Below are 11,954 nucleotides of genomic sequence, written 5' to 3' on the forward strand. Positions count from 1 at the left end.
GAATTCGAATGATTCAAACCGATTTAACGTTTAAGTTCAAAATTTAAAAGTTTCATATGTACGTACATAGGTATGTATGTGTCATGTTAGCGTGTTGGAGAGTCATCTTCTTTATTTGTTTACACGCTACACAACAAAACAAAGAACGAACTTCGCCAAAAATATTTAAATTGATCAGAGACGTTATTCCCTGAATATATTAACATTCCCTACAAGTAAATGGCCTTGAACAGAGTTCAAAAAGCGTTTTAACTATTTCAAATAAAAATTGGGCGGGGCGAAGTTCGCCGAGTCAGCTAGTGTTGTATGAAACTTTGATATTAGTACTTGTATGAAAATTTTAATACTTGTATGAAATTGCATACTTAGTACTTATATGAAAATTTTTTTCATATAAATATAAAAGTATTTAAGTGTAATATAAATGAGAGCAAAAAAATTTATTCCTGGTTTGCTACAGTTGGTTTAAATAGAAATAATTTTGTTAATAATGAAATGTTATTAATTGAGATTATTCTTCTATACCTAACATAATGTAGTCGTTTTTTTTTTTTAATTTAACTTTTTTTGGGGTTTGTTCTTCTATTCACATAAAATATATGTGGGTAAAGAATAAAATTCAATAAAGTTAAATATTTATATTATTACGCTCGAATACTTTCATATCATATATGAAATAAAATGAAAAATAATTGAATTGAAATTATTAATTTCAAATCGAAAGAAAAACGTATATACTCTTAAAAAAAGATATATACACTATATGCATTGAAATAAAGTAAAATGTATAAAAAATGATATTATTTGAAAGTTTAAGAAATACAAGAAGAAACATCGTCCTTACATTAATAATTATATTATATATGTATAGAGAACGAAAATTCTTTCTCACAATAAGATACAATCTCAAAGTCCGAATAAGACCGCAATAAATAATACAATAATATGAAATTTAAATGAAATGAAGTAAATTTTTTAATCGATCATAGTAGAAGAAATTTCATAATTATTTATTGTCGCGATTTCGTTCTTCTTTGCATTTTGTATATGTCGTGTACTTAATTTTCAAGTATTGAAAATATCATTATGAAAATTTATATAGTATAAAAAATATTATATAAATGAATAAAAAATATTATTCTGGTTGATCCTGCCAGTAGTTATATGCTTGTCTCAAAGATTAAGCCATGCATGTCTAAGTACAAACAAATTAAAAGTGAAACCGCAAAAGGCTCATTATATCAGTTATGGTTCCATAGATCGTTAACAGTTACTTGGATAACTGTGGTAATTCTAGAGCTAATACATGCAAAATAAACACGGACCTTTTGGAACGTGTGCTTTTATTAGGCTAAAACCAAGCGATCGTAAGATCGTTATATTGGTTGAACTCTAGATAACTTGCAGATCGTATGGTCTCGTACCGACGACAGATCTTTCAAATGTCTGCCCTATCAACTTTTGATGGTAGTATCTAGGACTACCATGGTTCCAACGGGTAACGGGGAATCAGGGTTCGATTCCGGAGAGGGAGCCTGAGAAACGGCTACCACATCTAAGGAAGGCAGCAGGCGCGTAAATTACCCACACCCAGTTCGGGGAGGTAGTGACGAAAAATAACAATACAGGACTCATATCCGAGGCTCTGTAATTGGAATGAGTACACTTTAAATCCTTTAACAAGGACCTATTGGAGGGCAAGTCTGGTGAAAGCAGCCGCGGTAATTCCAGCTCCAATAGCGTATATTAAAGTTGTTGCGGTTAAAACGTTCGTAGTTGAATTTGTGCTTCATACGGGTAGTACAGCTATAATTGTGGTATGTACATTACCTTATGTATGCAAGCGTATTACCGGTGAACAAATTAGAGTGCTTAAAGCAAGCTCCAAATGCCTGAATATTTTGTGCATGGAATAATGAAATAAGACCTCTGTTCTACTTTCATTGGTTTTTAGATCAAGAGGTAATGATTAATAGAAGCAGTTTGGGGGCATTAGTATTACGACGCGAGAGGTGAAATTCTTGGACCGTCGTAAGACTAACTTAAGCGATTATGGTGTTGAAGCTTATATAGCCTTCATTCATGAGTTCATCTTGAATGTGCAAGTGTTTGAATGTGTTTATATAAGTGGAGCCGTACCGGTTGGTTTGTCCCATTATAAGGACACTAGCTTCTTAAATGGACATATTGCGTCTAGCAGTAACGAGATTGAGCAATAACAGGTCTGTGATGCCCTTAGATGTCCTGGGCTGCATGCGCGCTGCAATGAAAGTATCAACGTGTATTTCCTAGACCGAGAGGTCCGGGTAAACCGCTGAACCACTTTCATGCTTGGGGTTGTGAACTGAAACTGTTCACATGAACTTGGAATTCCCAGTAAGTGTGAGTCATTAACTCGCATTGATTACGTCCCTGCCCTTTGTACACACCGCCCGTCGCTACTACCGATTGAATTATTTAGTGAGGTCTCCGGACGTGATCACTGTGACGCCTTGTGTTTCACGGTTGTTTCACTAAAGTTGACCGAACTTGATTATTTAGAGGAAGTAAAAGTCGTAACAAGGTTTCCGTAGGTGAACCTGCGGAAGGATCATTATTGTGTTCCTATCGGTAAATATTATAAAAAAACAAACAAACAAACAAAAAAAGAATAAAAAAGAAAAATTATTTTCTTTTTTTTCATTTCATTCATTTATTTGAATGTTTTTCTTTTTTTTTCTTTTTTTTTTACTCCTTATATTGTAGTATAATGAAAATTATATCGCATACATTGTATTTGAACGCAACAAACCTTTAAACATATATAGTTGTACTTATTATTTATAAAAATAATATAAATGATAAGTTAATTTGTTCTCATTAACGTGTAATTCCTTAAAAATTTATAGAAATTAACTAAAATGTAATAAAAAAGAAATTACTGTTTTTGTTGGACTAAGACATGCGCAACTTGTAAATGTTTGGGTTGAAAATTACAATTTATTGAAAGATGTTTTAAAATAATTTATATAATATACGATGGGGGATGGGGTCATATGTAGAAGTTGACGCAAGTGAGGAAAGTTTCTGATTGCCATTCACTTGGGAGTGGCCAGGAACGATTCTTTTGCATATGACTCAAGCAGCTCACGACTTCCGGTTTTAGACCAAGTATCCCCTGGGTAGCTAACAGACATCCGTTTGGAGGCGAGCTAAAGTGAGAAGGCGAAGCCCGCTTGTGCGGTTGTGCGTAGGGCTTGGGACCCATCACATAAAAAAAAATCTCCCCAATGAAAACAAACACCGAGCCTCGGATGAGAAACCCCCCTTTTGATGACGACCCCTGCAAACGTACTAAGGATCATGATTTGAGGGCATGCACCTGGAATGTCCGGACTCTTAATTCGGAAGGTGCCTCTGCCCAGCTGGTTGATGTCCTCATACAACTAAAGGCTGACATCACCGCCGTCCAAGAAGTGCGATGGACGGGACAAGGACGGAAGAAGGTGGGTCCTTGTGACATCTACTACAGCGGTCATATATGTATGTATGTGATTGGCGTTGCAACCGTTTAGCCGGTTATAGCCGAATCGACGATAGTGCGCCACCTGTCTCTCTCCTTCGCAGTTCGGCGCCAGTTGGAGATCCCAAGTGTAACCAGGTCACTCTCCACCTGGTGCCTCCAACGGAATGGAGGCCTTCCCCTTCCTCGGCTTCCTCCGGCGGGTACTGCATCGAACACTTTCAGGGCTGGAGTGTTTTCGTCCATTCGGACAACATGACCTAGCCAGCGTAGCCGCTGTCTTTTTATTCGCTGAACTATGTCAATGTCGTCGTATAACTCGTACAGCTCATCGTTCCATCGTCTGCGGTATTCGCCGTTGCCAATGTTCTGAGGACCATAAATCTTGCGCAAAATTTTCCTCTCGAAAACTCCTAGTGTCGTCTCATCCGATGTTGACATCGTCCAAGCTTCTGCACCGTAAAGCAGGACGGGAATGATAAGCGACTTGTAGAGCTTGATTTTGGTTCGTCGAGAGAGGACTTTACTGTTCAATTGCCTACTCAGTCCAAAGTAGCACCTGTTGGCAAGAGTTATTCTGCGCTGGATTTCGAGGCTGACATTGTTCGTGTTGTTGATGCTGGTTCCCAGGTATTCGAAATTATCTACGACCTCGAAGTTATGACTGTCAACAGTGACGTGGGAGCCAAGACGCGAATGCGCCGACTGTTTGTTTGATGACAGGAGATATTTCGTCTTGTCCTCATTCACCTCCAGACCCATTCGCTTCGCCTCCTTATCCATGCGGGAAAAAGCAGAACAAACGGCGCGGTTGTTGCTTCCGATGATATCAATATCATCGGCGTACGCCAGGAGCTGTACACTCTTGTAGAAGATTGTACCTTCTCGGTTTAGCTCTGCAGCTCTTATAATTTTTTCCAGCATCAGGTTAAAGAAGTCGCACGATAGTGAGTCACCTTGTCTGAAACCTCGTTTGGTATCGAACGGCTCGGAGAGGTCCTTCCCAATCATGACGGAGCTTTTGGTGTTGCTCAACGTCAATTTACACAGCCGTATTAGTTTTGCGGGGATACCAAATTCAGACATCGCGGCGTAAAGGCAACTCCTTTTCGTGCTGTCGAAAGCAGCTTTAAAATCGACAAAAAGGTGGTGTGTGTCGATCCTCTTTTCTCGGGTCTTTTCCAAGATTTGGCGCATGGTGAATATCTGGTCAGTTGTCGATTTTCCAGGTCTAAAGCCACACTGATAAGGTCCAATCAGTTTGTTGACGGTGGGCTTTAGTCTTTCACACAATACGCTCGATAGAACCTTGTATGCGATATTTAGGAGGCTGATCCCACGGTAATTGGCGCAGATTGTGGGATCTCCCTTTTTATGGATTGGGCAGAGCACACTGAGATTCCAATCGTCAGGCATGCTTTCTTCCGACCATATTCTGCAAAGAAGCTGATGCATGCACCTTATCAGTTCTTCGCCGCCGTATTTGAATAGTTCTGCCGGTAATCTATCGGCCCCCGCTGCTTTGTTGTTCTTCAAGCGGGTAATTGCTATTCGAATTTCTTCATGGTCGTTTAATGGAACATCTGTTCCATCGTCATCGATTGGGGGATCGGGTTCGCCATCTCCTGGTGTTGTACTCTCACTGCCATTCAGCAGGTCGGAGAAGTGTTCCCTCCATAATCCCAGTATGCCCTGGACATCGGTTACCAGATTACCACCTTGGTCTCTACATGAGGATGCTCCGGTCTTGAAACCTTCGTTAAGTCGCTTCATTTTTTCATAAAATTTTCGAGCATTCCCTCTGTCTGCCAGCTTCTCAAGCTCTTCGTACTCACGCATTTCGGCCTCTTTCTTTTTTTGTCTGCAAATGCGTCTCGCTTCCCTCTTCAGCTCTCGGTATCTATCCCATCACGCACGTGTTGTGGTCGTTTGCAATGTTGCGAGGTAGGCAGTCTGTTTTCTCTCCGCTGCGAGACGGCACTCCTCATCGTACCAGCTTGTTTTTTGTCGTTGCCGAAAACCAATTGTTTCGGCTGCAGCGGTACGCAGTGAGTTTGAGATGCCGTTCCACAGTTCCCTTATACCGAGATGCTGATGAGTGCTCTCAGAGAGCAGGAGTGCAAGTCGAGTAGAGTATTTCGTGGCTGTCTGTTGCGATTGCAGCTTTTCGACGTCGAACCTTCCTTGTGTTTGTTGACGGGCATTCTTTGCTGCACAGAGGCGGGTGCGTATCTTCGCTGCGACCAGATAATGGTCCGAGTCTATATTTGGTCCTCGGAGCGTACGCACGTCTAAAACACAGGAGACATGTCTTCCGTCTATCACAACGTGATCGATTTGGTTCCGCGTGTTTCGATCAGGAGACAGCCAAGTAGCTTGATGTATTTTCTTATGCTGGAATCTGGTACTACAGACGACCATATTTCGGGCCCCAGCGAAGTCGATTAGCCTCAGGCCGTTTGGCGATGTTTCGTCATGGAGGCTGAATTTTCCGTCTGTTGTGCCAAAGACACCTTCTTTACCCACCCTGGCGTTAAAATCACCAAGCACGACTTTTACATCGTGGCGGGGGCAGCGCTCATAGGTGCGTTCTAGGCGCTCATAGAAAGCATCTTTGGTCACATCGTCCTTCTCTTCAGTTGGGGCGTGGGCGCAAATCAGCGATATGTTGAAGAACCTCGCTTTGATGCGGATTGTGGCTAGACGTTCATCCACCGGGGTGAATGCCAGGACTCTGCGACGGAGTCTCTCTCCCACCACAAATCCAACACCAAATTTGCGCTCCTTTATATGGCCGCTGTAGTAGATGTCACAAGGACCCACCTTCTTCCGTCCTTGTCCCGTCCATCGCACTTCTTGGATGGCGGTGATGTCAGCCTTAAGTCGTATGAGGACATCAACAAGCTGGGCAGAGGCACCTTCCCAATTAAGGGTCCGGACATTCCAGGTGCATGCCCTTATATCATTATCCTTAAAACGTTTGCAGGGGTCGTCATCAAAAGGGGGGTGTCTCATCCGAGGCTTTCGTAGATTTTTCATTGGGGGGTGTTTTTATGTGGTGGGTCCCAAACCCTACGCACAACCGCATAAGCGGGCTTCGCCTTCTCACTTTAGCTCGCCTTCAAACGGATGTCTGTTGGCTACCCAGAGGATACTTGGTCTAAAACCGGAAGTCGTGAGCTGTTTGAACCATGTGGAGAAGAATCGTTTCTGGCCACTCCCAAGTGAGTGACAATCAAAAACTTTCCTCACTTGCGTGAACTTCTACACATGATCCCATCCTCCAGCGGCCATATAAAGGAGCGCAAATTCGGTGTTGGATTTGTGGTGGGAGAGAGACTACGTCGCAGAGTCCTGGCATTCACCCCGGTGGATGAACGTCTTGCCACAATCCGCATCAAAGCGAGGTTCTTCAACATATCGCTGATTTGCGCCCACGCCCCAACGGAAGAGAAGGACGATGTGACCAAAGATGCTTTCTATGAGCGCCTAGAACGCACCTATGAGCGCTGCCCCCGCCATGATGTCAAAATCGTGCTTGGCGATTTTAACGCCAGGGTGGGTAAAGAAGGTGTCTTTGGCACAACAGTCGGAAAATTCCTCCATGACGAAACATCGCCAAACGGCCTGAGGCTGATCGACTTCGCTGGGGCCCGAAATATGGTTGTCTGTAGTACCAGATTCCAGCATAAAAAAATTCATCAAGCAACGTGGCTGTCCCCTGATCGAAACACGCGCAATCAAATCGATCACGTTGTGATAGACGGAAGACATGTCTCCAGTGTTTTAGACGTGCGTACGCTCCGAGGACCAAACATTGACTCGGACCATTATCTAGTAGCAGCAAAGATACGCACTCGCCTCTGTGCAGCAAAGAACGCCCGTCAACAAACACAAGGAAGGTTCGACGTCGAAAAGCTGCAATCACAACCAACAGCCGAACGATTTTCTACTCGACTTGCACTCCTGCTCCCTGAGAGCACTCATCAGCATCTCGATATAAGGGAGCTGTGGAACGGCATCTCAAACTCATTGCATACCGCTGCAGCCGAAACAATTGTTCTCCGGCAACGCCAAAAAACCAGTTGGTACGATGAGAATTGTCGTTCCGCAGTGGAGAGAAAACAGACTGCCTACCTCGCAACGTTGCGATCGACCACAACACGTTCGGGGTGGGATAGATATCGAGAACTGAAGAGGGAAGCGAGACGCATTTGCAGGCGTAAAAAGAAAGAGGCCGAAATGCGTGAGTATGAAAAGCTTGAAAAGCTGGCCGACATGGGTAATGCTCGAAAATTTTATGAAAAGATGAGGCGATTAACAGAAGGTTTCAAGACCGGAGCATTATCATGTAGGGACCGAGAAGGTAATCTGGTAACGGATGTCCAGAGCACACTGGGATTATGGAGGGAACACTTCTCCGACCTGCTCAATGGCAGTGAAAGTACAACACCAGGAGATGGCGAACCCGATTCCCCAATCGATGACGATGGAATAGATGTTCCATTACCCGACCATGAAGAAATTCGAATAGCAATTACCCGCTTGAAGAACAACAAAGCGGCGGGGGCCGATGGATTACCGGCCGAGCTATTCAAATACGGCGGCGAAGAACTGATAAGGTGCATGCATCAGCTTCTTTGTAGAATATGGTCGGAAGAAAGCATGCCTGACGATTGGAATCTTAGTGTGCTCTGCCCAATCCATAAGAAGGGAGACCCCACAATCTGCGCCAACTACCGTGGTATAAATCTCCTCAATATCGCATATAAGGTTTTGTCGAGCGTATTGTGTGAAAGACTAAAGCCCACCGTCAACGGACTGATTGGACCTTATCAGTGTGGCTTTAGACCTGGAAAATCCACAATGGACCACATATTCACCATGCGCCAAATCTTGGAAAAGACCCGAGAGAGAAGAATCGATACTCACCATCTTTTTATCGATTTTAAAACTGCCTTCGATAGCACGAAAAGGAGCTGCCTTTATGCCGCGATGTCTGAATTTGGTATCCCTGCAAAACTAATACGGCTATGTAAGCTGACGTTGAGCAACACCAAAAACCCGTCAGGATCGGGAAGGACCTCTCCGAGCCGTTCGATACCAAACGAGGCTTCAGACAGGGTGACTCACTATCGTGCGACTTCTTCAATCTATTGCTGGAAAAAATAATACGAGCTGCAGAACTAAATAGAGAGGGTACAATCTTCTACAAGAGTGTACAGCAACAACCGCGCCGTTTGTTCTGCATTTTCCAGACTAGATAAAGAAGCGAAGCGTATGGGTCTGGAGGTGAATGAGGACAAGACGAAATATCTCCTGTCATCAAACAAACAGTCAGCGCACTCGCGTGTTGGCTCCCACGTCACTGTTGACAGTCATAACTTTGAAGTTGTAGATAATTTCGTTTATCTGGGAACCAGCATTAACAACACCAACAATGTCAGCCTTGAAATCCAACGCAGAATCACTCTTGCCAACAGGTGCTACTTTGGACTGAGTAGGCAATTGAAAAGTAAAGTCCTCTCTCGACGAATCAAAATCAAACTCTATAAGTCGCTCATTATTCCCGTCCTGATGTATGGCGCTGAAGCGTGGACGATGACAACATCCGATGAGACGACTCTTGGGGTTTTCGAGAGAAAGGTTTTGCGCAAGATTTATGGTCCTCTAAACATTGGCAACGGCGAATACCGCAGACGATGGAACGATGAGCTGTACGATTTATACGACGACATTGACATAGTTCAGCGAATAAAAAGACAGCGGCTACGCTGGCTAGGTCATGTTGTCCGGATGGAAGAAAACACTCCAGCTCTGAAAGTATTCGATGCAGTACCCGCTGGAGGAAGCCGCGGAAGAGGACGACCTCCACTCCGGTGGAAAGACCAAGTGCAAAGTGACCTGGCTTCACTTGGTGTTTCCAGTTGGCGCCAAAAAGCAAAAAGGAGGAATGAGTGGCGCGCTCTGGTGGATTCGGCTATAATCGCTTAAAGCGGTTCCTACGCCAAATATATATATATATATATAAACGAAATGTTATTCTTTCAATAAATTAAAAACTCTTGACGTTAAATTAAAATAAACAAAAAATTATCACTCTAAGCGGTGGATCACTCCGCTCATGGGTCGATGAAGAACGCAGCTAACGGTGCGTCATTGTGTGAACTGCAGGACACATGAACATCGACATTTTGAACGCATATTGCAGTCCATGCTGTTATGTACTTTAATTAATTTTAAAGTGCTGCTTGGACTACATATGGTTGAGGGTTGTAAGACTATGCTAAATTAGTTGCTTATTCTTTTAGTCAATTAGAAGAATTTAAGCACATGGTATATTGCTGGATTGTATATTTCAATCCATAATATTAATAGCATAAAAAGAAATATAGAAAATACATTCTTGAACACCTCATATTTGAACGAAATTTTATAATAAATAAGAATCTTAGTATTCCCAAAAACAATAAAATTTCAATATTATTTCAAATAATATATACATTTAGAGGAACGTCTAGCATAAAATATTATTTTATTCTAGGATTGCCTTTAAATGTAAAAAAGCAAGAAAATAATATTGTTGTTATAATGAAAAGTAGTACGTACGGGATGAAAAGATTGAATATTTATTATTAAGAAAATTATTGGTGTTAAGAAATAATTATGTATGTTTCTTTAAAATAGCAAAAAGCTAAAATATAAAATAAATATAAATATTTTTATACAACCTCAACTCATATGGGACTACCCCCTGAATTTAAGCATATTAATGAGGGGAGGAAAAGAAACTAACAAGGATTTTCTTAGTAGCGGCGAGCGAAAAGAAAATAGTTCCGCACTAAGTCACTTTGTATATAAGGCAAATGTGAGATGCAGTGTATGGAATATCTTAATATCTAGTATGAGAAATTAACGATTTAAGTCCTTCTTAAATGAGGCCATTTACCCATAGAGGGTGCCAGGCCCGAATGTTAATGATTACTAGAAAGATATTTCCAAAGAGTCGTGTTGCTTGATAGTGCAGCACTAAGTGGGTGGTAAACTCCATCTAAAACTAAATATAACCATGAGACCGATAGTAAACAAGTACCGTGAGGGAAAGTTGAAAAGAACTCTGAATAGAGAGTTAAATAGTACGTGAACCTGAATATCCATTATGAAAAATTCATCATTATAACTGTGATATTTATAATATTATAGTAATAGTGTGCATTTTTTTCATATAAGGACATTGTAATCTATTAACATAATAAAATATTTATCAAAAGATCATTGGTGTTAAGTTTATTCAAATTAATTTGCTTTTAGCTTATTAACATAGAATAAATACTGATGATTTGATAAAGTGTTGATAGATTTTACATATATAATGCTTAAATTCTTTTGAATTTTACAATAATATTATTATCATTGATTTTAATATTAATTGTATTCATTTATATGATTAACAATGCGAAAGATTCAGGATACCTTCGGGACCCGTCTTGAAACACGGACCAAGGAGTCTAACATATGTGCAAGTCATTGGGTTATATTAAACCTAATGGCGAAATTAACTTAACTTTTATATAATGGGATTAATTTTTAGTGAAATATTTTACTATTAATTCAATCCCGGGGCGTTCCATATAGTTATGTATAATGATAATTTATTATTATTTATACCTCTAACTGGAGCGTACCTTGAGCATATATGCTATGACCCGAAAGATGGTGAACTATACTTGATCAGGTTGAAGTCAGGGGAAACCCTGATGGAAGACCGAAACAGTTCTGACGTGCAAATTGATTGTCAGAATTGAGTATAGGGGCGAAAGACCAATCGAACCATCTAGTAGCTGGTTCCCTCCGAAGTTTCCCTCAAGCGAATGATTAGAGGCCTTAGGGTCGAAACGACCTTAACCTATTCTCAAACTTTAAATGGGTAAGAACCTCACCTTTCTTGATATGAAGGTTGAGGTTATGATATAATGTGCCCAGTGGGCCACTTTTGGTAAGCAGAACTGGCGCTGTGGGATGAACCAAACGTAATGTTACGGTGCCCAAATTAACAACTCATGCAGATACCATGGAAGTCGTAATCCGCTAAGGAGTGAGTAACAACTCACCTGCCGAAGCAACTAGCCCTTAAAATGGATGGCGCTTAAGTTGTATACCTATACATTACCGCTAAAGTACATGATTTATAATACAATTTCGGTTGGATTATAAATTTTGAAACTTTAGTGAGTAGGAGGGTATAATGGTGTGCTTAGAAGTGTTTGGCGTAAGCCTGCATGGAGCCGCCATTGGTACAGATCTTGGTGGTAGTAGCAAATAATCGAATGAGACCTTGGAGGACTGAAGTGGAGAAGGGTTTCGTGTGAACAGTGGTTGATCACGAGTTAGTCGGTCCTAAGTTCAAGGCGAAAGCCGAAAATTTTCAAGTTTTAATGAATTGTTGAGAATT

At 41.4% G+C, this 11,954-nt stretch overlaps 1 pseudogene; it reads left to right on the forward strand.

Annotated features, from left to right (window-relative positions):
- Window positions 1–9,599: 9,599 nt before the first annotated feature.
- On the forward strand, window positions 9,600–9,778 carry LOC128923222 (5.8S ribosomal RNA; annotated as a pseudogene).
- Window positions 9,779–11,954: the final 2,176 nt, after the last annotated feature.

This window comes from Zeugodacus cucurbitae, chromosome X (genome assembly GCF_028554725.1).
Source record: "Zeugodacus cucurbitae isolate PBARC_wt_2022May chromosome X, idZeuCucr1.2, whole genome shotgun sequence".
Lineage (NCBI taxonomy): Eukaryota > Metazoa > Arthropoda > Insecta > Diptera > Tephritidae > Zeugodacus > Zeugodacus cucurbitae.